Below are 10493 nucleotides of genomic sequence, written 5' to 3' on the forward strand. Positions count from 1 at the left end.
TTTCTGTAAGAATATTCAAGCATTTTCTAATTCTTGCAAATCAATTTTCTCATTCAAATTTGAATGAACAAATTGATTGCAATTACTAGGATATCGAAACAATGAAAGATTTAATTTTAAAATTTTGTACAAACAATAAAATATAAAAAAGATTATTTGATTAATAATATTATAATTATTTACAATTATTACAATTATTTATTATTATTATAATTATTTTTAATTATTAATATTATAATTATTATAATTATTTATATACGAGCTCTTATAAGATTGCTCATACATCATGTCTAAAAGTCTAATTTTGATGGCATAAACAGTGCAGATTTAATTTTTTTTACAGCTGGAATTATTTAACGTTAAATTATATATGAGAAAAAAAATATCCTTCTCTCTGCCCCTTATTTATTCAGCGCTGTCATTAATGAACAAAGTCTGGGAGCGCAATAGCGTTCTCGCGTAACTCGATCGCGGGAGCTCGCGAAAAAGAAAGCATAGCAATGAAGAAATTTGAGAAATTCCGTGTTTCTTAATAATTATCGGGTGATTATGAAACGAAAAGTTTGCGCGACCGATCTCTCCGCGAGAATGGCTCCGGAGAATTATTCGCTACGAAAATGGGAGAGTTACTCGCGGCCGCGACGCGGGAAATGAAGGCGGTGGAAGGAAATACAGGGTCGGTGCCGCAAATCCCGGGGAGGAAAAAAACTCGCCACGCCAAGCCTCGGGACGAAACTCGCGAACGGCCGCGAACGCGATTACAACTTCCTCGTCGCCCGGAACTAATTGCGCTGCGAGAGGGGAGGGGCAAAGTTGACTCTTTGTTTTTTTGCAAGCTAAGGGCAGGTTGAACAAACGAATCGTTGCCGTTGTCAATTTCAAGAATGCTCATTTTCACGAGGATGTTTCTAGCCCGGAACGGTGAGTCCTTATAGGAAGAATCGGGATAGCTGATCGGAATCAGCTGTTTTGTAATCAGCTGTTGCTGTTTGCAGGTGGGAAAAAATTTTTAATACGGGCAAATAGTAAAATAAATATGATGGCGATGGAAATTTCCGTTTCGGGCGGATGACATCCGGATTTTATCGGCATCATATTAAGATAGGGAAACAAATTTTTAATTTTCACCAACTTTATGCGCGTATTCAGAAAAAAAATCGGAGACAAGGCGGCCAAGGGCGTTATTTTAGTTGTAATACAACTTCATTTTTCCTTGCTTTGTCTCGAAATGAAGTTTTGAACTTGAAGAATCCAAGAATCCTAAGGAGAATCCAAGAGCGGAAATTTTTTCCAAAGGGAGATGTCTATTCAACAGGCATATTTATATTTCAAGAATTTCTTTTTGCTGTTAAGCCTTAAAATTTCATTTTCCCGAAGGTAGTAAGTATTCTCGAATTTTTCTTTCTCTTTAAATAAATGTATTGCTCTTGAAACGGAAGGAAGGGAAGGTGCGTTTATATTACGTTTACATTGCGTTATTATATTACACTTTTTTAATATCATCACTATGCATCAACTTCCGCAGCTATTTAAAACAATCAATCAACATGATTTTCGATCGCACGACGTGGTATCTTGTGTATTCCGATTAAATATACATTGGCGGGTCGATGTGTGTGTTAACTGCTTTGGTAAAGCTTTCACGAACGAAGTGACGCACGCGCGTTTTATCAGACAAAAGACGAAAAATGCGAGTGAAAGAGAGAGAAATGTGATGAGACAGATATGGGAAAAGCCACGCGCGGACTAAACTGTCATGTGGGTGATGACCGTGTTAATTAAACAATTTTATAGCGTCCTCGGTGATTTTGTTTACAATTAAAATAATACTGTACTATCGGGTCAACTCCTGATAACGTCACTTGAAAATTTTCGGACGGGTTGGCGAGCAATAAAATTTATTGCCCATCCGGTATTCGGATCTGCAACAGTGGCGTCTTGTGTACGTTAAATAGATTCTAAAAACTGTCAGCGATATTATATTGCCGTTGCAATGACTCAGCCAGATAACATATTTTAAATGTGAAGGAATAGGAATTGAATGAGGAATTTTAGCGAAATTTAAGTTTTTAATTAGGTACGCAGTACGTCGGGACGCGCTCCGGGAATTTCTTATTAGATCTGCTTAGAGAACTCCGGGCAATTATCCTCAATGGCGGCTAAAACGTGATTACGCGAGCTTTCACGACGGAATATTTTTCTCATCCGGCGCGCCGGATGAGAACACGTTTTTGACGTTAATTTATTTTCACAGATTTGTCGTCAAGAAACCCAATTATATCTCTCATTTACATGTTTTTGGCCGTAAAATGGAATTTATGCGCGATAAAATTTTAGGATTCGTAAACAGATTCGACAAGCGAGGCACGAATTTTCCACCGTCGCATCGAAATTTTTCTCTCTGCTACCTATAATATTCCATAACGCACGGTAGGAATAATAATGAGGGAAGCAAGACCTACGTTGGGGACAGGATTTTATTTGGTTTTATCTCAAGTAACTGGGGAGATCCGCTGTGACGGTTACATTTCTCGCAATATTTGCTCCATATCCCTCGATTGGTTCGATCGCGATTATCGAGCGCGTGGTTCGAATAAATAATCGAAATCGAAAAGAGCCAGCGGATTTAAAAATCTATAAATTTTTTAAAATTTATAAATTATATAAGAAGAAGTAAACGGCTTTTTTTTACATCCTCCTCTTTTTTCTTTGAGATAAATATTAATTATGATAATTATGAGAGAATATTTCTCTTTCAATATATGATCAGAAATAATCTAGCATGAGAAGCTTTTAACTCGAATACAATCTGCGATCTACGAGCAATTTGGAATTTGAAATAACAATTGATAAAAGCTTGTACTTCATCGAGAAGAGGATTTTGTTCGAGCCACTCAACCACCGCAATAAGACATTTCGAGTCGCCCTTGAATTTAATCACTTTCTCACTCTCTCTTGTTCTGAAATTTAAATCTGAATTCTCTCTCATTGAAAAGACATTCGAAATTAATTAATCGATCGACATTGAGTTGCGTTAAATAAATGCTAGTCATATTTTTGCACAACGGATTTTATTCTCGATGAGATATCACACGCGCCTTCCTTTTCTTCGATCTTATCTTTTTGCAAATCGATGATATCAATCTGGAGTTGACCGGGGTTTCATCCGCCCAATTTTTGTCCTCGCAAATTTACCGCAGAATGCCATTCCTTGTCAACGGAAGACGTTCAATATTCATTGAACATGCATGCCGAACGTAAAAAGGAATTTTTTTTTGAACCTCTTAAAGTGTCATCTTCGCATCCATCAAAATCAGATGTTGTGTCTTTGGCACAATATTTTCCCGTAAACGGGTAATGGAGTTATGCTGTAGAGGGAGGGGGGTAAAATTACGTGACAAACGTGATAAATCACTCGCGAATAATTTCGCCAGAAAAATATATATTTTTATATCAAATGTAGAGATCACAATTTTTTAATTGTCTCTCCTAGCTTAGATAATTATCATATGATATCGCTCCGTTTGAAGATCCTGCGAGGAACATTTGCAATATTGAGATTTCCGCCGGAAGATTAGGGAACTTTCATTTCCACCTCGGTTTCAAAGATAAAAAAGAACCGAAATTCTGCCTGGCACACAGAGGAATTTTAGCGAAATTTAAGTTTTTAATTAGGTACGCAGTACGTCGGGACGCGCTCCGGGAATTTCTTATTAGATCTGCTTAGAGAACTCCGGGCAATTATCCTCAATGGCGGCTAAAACGTGATTACGCGAGCTTTCACGACGGAATATTTTTCACGCTGATAAAAGACGTCTGGAGAATCTTAGTTTGGTGAAGAAAGACTATTTCGCGCACCAGTTGCGCAATTTTAACAACAGCTATTGCTGCCGGCTAATGAGATGTATGTATCTCTACTTATACATTGCAGTGTTTTAAATTAAAAACACAAATTTGTACGCATTAAATTAAAAAAAAAAATAATAATAATAATAATAATAATTTTGTAAAAATACACGACTTAAATAATCGAGCATTTGACAGAGAAATTTATTTAATTAAATTATATATTTCTATTATTCGAACGCGCGATTTAAAATTTTTTAATTTCTTTTCGTTAATTTTATTTTTATAATAGATTTATATTTTTTTTACGTGGATATTTAAAAATATTAATTTTTCAGAATTTAGATTAAAGTATTTCAAAAATTAAACCTTTTTTGGCTGTCTCTTTATTTTAAATTTAAAATATTTAACTAAATCGGTAATATTTAATTAATTGTAAAAACAAAATTATCAAGATTGTCAAAGATAAAATAAAATAAAATAAGACAATTATTTTAGTTAATATAATTAACAAATTAATTAATATATAAAGTAAAAAAGAAAACAAATATAAAAAAATATAACCAGTAGCCGCGCGTGGCGACAATACGATTCTTGATCGACATATCGATATTTTTTTGTCGTACTCAACCCTTTTACGTTGATATTAATGCATCAATGTCATATCGAAGATATTATAACCCCCCGTCAGGTGTCTAATCAACCTTTATTGCATCCCCATCTGTTTTTCCACCACACGTTGTACTTAGATCTCCTCGACACATTGCTGGCAGTATTATGAATTTCTATCATTTTCTCCCTCTTCCTTTTCTTCTCTATAAATATTACCAGTACCGTCTATCAAAAGAGATGGAGAGATAGCAAGGGGCGACGCATCCGTGTACGTATTCCGTCAGTGGGACACGCTTTTTCATTCACGTCACGTCCGCGCGCCCGCCAACATTTTTAATTTAAGTTCGACGAGGGGGGTGGGGGAGAAAAAAAAATTTCCGCCCACTGTGCGAATCGTGGCCGGATTTCGAATACGACCCTAAAACCCGAATATACGGCGAGCGTGGCAGGAACAAGGAAAGGGGAGAGTCGGAGAGTCGCGCTCGCTTAAGATTATTTGAGGCGCGCAAGTTGCAGCTCGACGCGGCGATTAAATCGCCCCGCCGCCGCAGCTATACAGCAATAATTACGCGCCCTCGGTGGGGCACGTTCTCGCGATAAAAAAGAAAAAAAAAAAAGACGTTAACAAGCCCCGGCCCCAACTTTATTAGCTTATCGTCGTTGATCCGCGCTATTATGTCTTCTATTGTATGCATTGTGCATGCGCGCGTACACGAAAAATAAATAAATATATTGTATATATATATATATATTTTTTTATATATATATATATATATATATATATATATATATTTTAATATACAGGATGCGAAAAAATACGGGGACCCTAAAATATGTCGGAGGGAACAGATTTTGGAGGAAAATGTTTAATAGAAAAGTTTTTAAATACAAAAGGCTTCGATATTTTTTTCCGCACCCTGTATATACGTATATAAAATTAACTAATTCGATATGATGATCGCGTTTGACGTTTGCTCGTTGTTAGATCACAATTTCGAGTGTACCCGGTAAACGAATAATAATCCCGCTTTCTCATTTCGATATACGAGCGAGCTCATACAGAATTCGAAATATATTCGATTGATCCGGGAACCCGGATTCTCCGTTGCAGTAAATGATAGAGACAAGCTGGCCTTTAAACTTGGCGAGATAGAAGCACTTGAGCACGCGCTGACAAGGATCTCCGCTCAACGAGCACATTTGAGAAGATCCCTCGAAACGTGCAATATACTTTTTATTTGGCCCTCTCGTTTTCTCTCTCTCTCTCTCTCTCTCTCTCTCTCTCTATATATATATATATATATATATATATATATATATATATATATATATATATATATTCCAGACAACAATCTCCATTCATCACCTGAATTCTTTTATCTCTGTTCGATCGCGCGTAAAGAGCGTCGATTTATAGTGATGCGTTTTCCGAAATCGTGCTTTCGAATCGATACAAAAGGAACAAATTAAAATTTTTTAAATAAAGCAATATAAATTAGATTCTTAAACGGATCATTATATCTTTTGCATTGAGAAAAAAAAAATTGTGCTAACATTTTATTGTTTCCCTTCTCCTCCTTTCTTTTTCTATTTCTCTCTTTCGTAAAATATAAATAAATATAATTCTATTACATTAATATATATTATATTATATTATATTTATAATAATATAATATTCTCTTCCTTTCCGTAAGACATTCTATTTAGATTCTAAATTATACGATTATAATTAATCATGGACAATGTTGCTGATATCCATGTCAACAATGAGAAAGAAATTTTATTATTATTATATATATATATATCGTACCTTAAGATTTTTTTTCGAAGCTCTTAGATAACTAAAGTCATTTTTCTTAGATAACTAAACTCATTTCAAACTGCGTGTAATGGTTAAACGAACTCGTCGATGAGAAAAGTACTCTCTCTATGACTGCCTCCTCGTTGCAGCTTTACTTTTCATGTGCACCTGGGGTCAGTCTAGAAAGAGGCGCCGGTGCTTTTCGTTGCATTCACAATTTAAACGTCGACTCTCGCACTCTCTCATACACATAACGAGATATAAAGTGATTTTTACGCCGAAGGTCGAGTGTGCTTTTAGCCGAATCTAATTTTACGCGGCGTCATTGATGCACGCGACTCTCCCTCTCTCTCTCTCTCTCTCTCACCCTCTTCTATTTTCTTTCTCTTTTAACCGCGTTATGCACATTTTTACACAATAAAACTTCTTAAGTATAGACAATAAATATTCGCGCGAAAACGCGAAATATATGAATATTCTGTCGCGAACCATCCGTCTGACCCGTCGCCGTTGAAAGCCGCGTTATATTTTAATTTACGTCACACACTTGCCCGCTACGCAATGCAATCGCGTGGTGAAGGTAATCCTTTAAATATTTTATATTGACTGAAATATTAATTCCAAACCGCGGCCGTTTATAATATGCGCTAATTAAATTCCACACTAGACTTGAATATTTTCAACAGAATTTGTTCAATTTTTTTTTTTAATTTTAATAAAACAAGCTTTTGCTATTTAAATTAATTAATCTAAAGTAGAAAAAAAATAACGATATATATAAAATATTATTGATTGTTGCTTAAATAAAATCATTCCAACAAGAATGTTTTTTTTTTTGTATGGAATAAATCTTTTATATAATGCAAAATTGAATCGTGAATTACATTAATAAATGACAGTTGTCGCATCGTGATCTGTCATCTTTGATCTGTCAAAGAATGTGAAAGAAGAAACATGCATCGATAACAGTACGAATCGATGAACAAGAAATTGTCATTAGCGTCTATTTGCGGCTCGCTAAATGATATAATTAATTGCTCATTATCTTCACTCGTCAATTAGAATGAAACGCTTAACATACATCATCTGTCGCAAATTGCATCGCCGCATGCGGCGTGCAAATCATTTCGCGCGCACGATGAAAATCATATGTTCGCAGGCCGTACGGATCGTCTCGATCGATTTGACGATCGAAACGTTCCGGATAGTAAACGTGTGCTATAATTACCTCGCGATGCGTACCGGTTGCATTTTTCGCGGCTGAATCGCGCGCGCGCGCGCGCGCTACTTCCGGAAAATAATTTTTTCGCGTAACATTTTTTTTTGTTCTCCCGGATCCTCTTTTCTTTTCCGCTATCACAAGAATGTTGACAAAAGTTTTGTCGTCGCTTTTTACGGACCACCGTCCGACGAACAAGGGCTCCTTCGAGCGCGTCGCGGCGCTAACTGGAGAATTTTCACGAGTGCACGAGAAGTCGGCCGGTCCAGCTACGCGACGCATGCGTCGCTCTCTCTCGCCTTTGTAGATTCGCAAGAAAAAACGAGGGGGAGAATGGAAGAAAGGAGAGACTTCTGACACAATATTGGAAAAACGTTCCGTGATATCATCGTATAAGGAAGAGATCGTAGGGTCGCGTGAAGACTCGCGATCCAGATTGAAAGATCAGATACGTCCCCCCGTTCGTTGATACACGCACGAAAGTGAGGATTTATCTCGGTGACGGCGGCGGAATTAATGAGATGACGTTGCGAAACGCGGATAACAAGATGATCCTAATCACGGACGAGCCGGCTTTTATCTATAAATATCAATTCCTAATCTGATACGTAACGCATTGGTATCACACCCTTGAGTTTTTATTTAATATTTATATACTTACAACTATAGTATAATTTTTTTTTTTTTTTTGATTGTTTCCGAGATTCGAAGAAGAGTCGTGTTCAAGTTCTTTTTACATGACTCGATAATCTATTAGATATTTTGCATATATATAAAACACATGAAGATAAAATCATCTAATATTTTTTTATGTGTATTATTTCCATAATTTATTCTGAAATAAAATGAAATAAAATTTTACCTCTACTTTATATGTTATAAATAAAATAATGTTTAAGTGTGTTAAAATTATTATTAAAAAATTCAATTTTATCAAAAGTTCTGAAAATTTATAAATTTATATAAAACTTTAAATTATTAATAATATGAAATTTTATTATTAATATAATATAATATAAATTTTATTTAAATTTGATAATATTTAACTATTTATTAGTAATTTAACTATTTTTTAAATGAAAAGTTTCTTATCTATTTAATAAAATTCATATTAAATATAAAAAAAATTTCCTTTTAAATTATATTATATTTAATTATTTACTTATATTATATTTAAAAGTTATAAAACTATGTATTGTTTCGGGGTGGCAAAATTTCACGTCTCATACAGACTTCAACGATCGAGTCGATTGCCTCTAATCTACTTTGATTGCGCGACGCGCAAGAATAACTTTTACTACTTAAAGGGACAAAATAATATACGTTTGTGCGTCTCGGCTACCTGGACGACTAGACGTCGTTCCGCTGCGTAAGATTGAGGTTTATGGCTCGTAAGCATTTTCGCTGAATGGCACAGACTACGTAGAGGGGAGAACGTTGGTCTCATATCGACATAGTAAATTGCGTATGATGGTCTCTTATGACCTTCGAATCCTTCGATGATTCACCGTCGAACTTTTCACATTCCGACTCGCAAAAGGGTCAGTTGCCCTTTCCTCCTCCCTCGTCTTCCCCTTTCAGATAGCCTTGATTAGCTAATCCCAGGTAGTTTCTAACTCGAACAAGTATTAACTAATTCCAGTTTCCCATCCCTTTCTCAAGTCGTCGCGCTAACTATGACGTAGATGGAGAAAGTTAGAAATATTAAGATGATAGAGAAATGGAAGCAGAGTAGAACGTTTACATTTCCACTGTCCGTTCGATTTGGAAGCTCTCGGGACTTGATATTTATATGATCCATATTGTCTCTCTCAATCTTCAAAATTCGAATTTGAAATTCTATGTTTTTCAATGCAAATTTTACAAATTATTTAAAAGATGTGTTACAAAGCAGAATTTGAATAAATATTAATTCGAAATAATTTTGAAATTATTAATTACATTTCCTGTGTCCAATTCATCGATACATTTGTACTTCGTAAATTTTTATTTTCGTCGCAGCATATAAAGAGAAACTGAGATATCAATATTCCGTATTTAATCCTCCTTAGAAAACAGGAGAGATCCTGTAATCGACCCTAAGTGCTAAATGTTGTAAGTTTCGAGTGTCATAATAAATGTCATAAATAAATGATATTTATCACGTGTTGGAACAAGAACGTAATAAGCCCGACATCATCGGCGTGTTTCGCACGAAAAGATCCTCAGGAGGGCTATTCTGACCGTGAACGGGACGAATTGTGCGTTCGTCCCATGGGGAGTAGGACTCTTAAGAGTATGTACTCGGCATGGGGTCGACGAGAAGAGATTTCTACGTACTTTCCAACACGTGGCAAGCTGCCAATGCAGCTCAGTAGAATCAATGTTTTCATTATCGTGATGAATATAGATTTTATCAAGAACATCAAACCCTCGTATATTCGATCGTTATTCTAAAACGCTTATTTATCTGGAAATGAATCATGGCGACCATACGATGATACTGCGAGGAAATACCGACCTCTCTTTCTCACATAATTTAATCTCGAGTAACGCGTTACATTAATTTATTAATTAAATTTAAAAATTTATTACATTATTTATTATTTAATTAATTAATGATTAATTTTGGTTAATTGATTAATTTTTATCGATTTTTTTCTACCTCTGTCATTATTTTCTATATCTTGTATTACGTATGGTGATGTTACATATCACAAAAGTAATATTTCTTTACAAATGGACTGACAGAACAGAGTTTGTAAAAACAATTGAGTCGCGAATTCGGAGAATAAAATATTTATCAGTCCCATGCATTTTGTTATGACGTCTGTTGTAATAAAAGTTTTATCAGCTATATATTGCGCGGTAAATTTTTCCTTTCTTTCCTTAGATGTGTGTACTTGTCATGTTTCATGTGCTGTGGAAACTGCGCGAGGCCCCCGCGGGATCTCTTTAACTTTCGCCTCTAACACGTTTTACGAAGGGAAACTGACAATCCGCCCCCGTTGGCGTTTCAATGCAAAACCGCAGGCG

The 10493-nt window shown here is 35.5% G+C and overlaps 1 protein-coding gene across 2 annotated transcripts in view; it reads right to left on the bottom strand.

Annotated features, from left to right (window-relative positions):
* LOC126849895 (probable G-protein coupled receptor B0563.6) overlaps nt 1-8170 on the bottom strand; it is a 48069-nt gene extending 39899 nt beyond the window's left edge. The window contains exon 1 of one of the 2 annotated variants that reach the window (XM_050592263.1): nt 7502-8170. The gene's annotated coding sequence lies outside the window, so the exon portion shown is untranslated. Of the gene's footprint in view, nt 1-7487 lie in introns of both variants that reach the window. The other variant, XM_050592261.1, reaches the window with a different exon arrangement.
* Between the last annotated feature and the right edge of the window lie 2323 nt (nt 8171-10493).

Source organism: Cataglyphis hispanica, chromosome 5 (genome assembly GCF_021464435.1).
Source record: "Cataglyphis hispanica isolate Lineage 1 chromosome 5, ULB_Chis1_1.0, whole genome shotgun sequence".
Classification (NCBI taxonomy): domain Eukaryota; kingdom Metazoa; phylum Arthropoda; class Insecta; order Hymenoptera; family Formicidae; genus Cataglyphis; species Cataglyphis hispanica.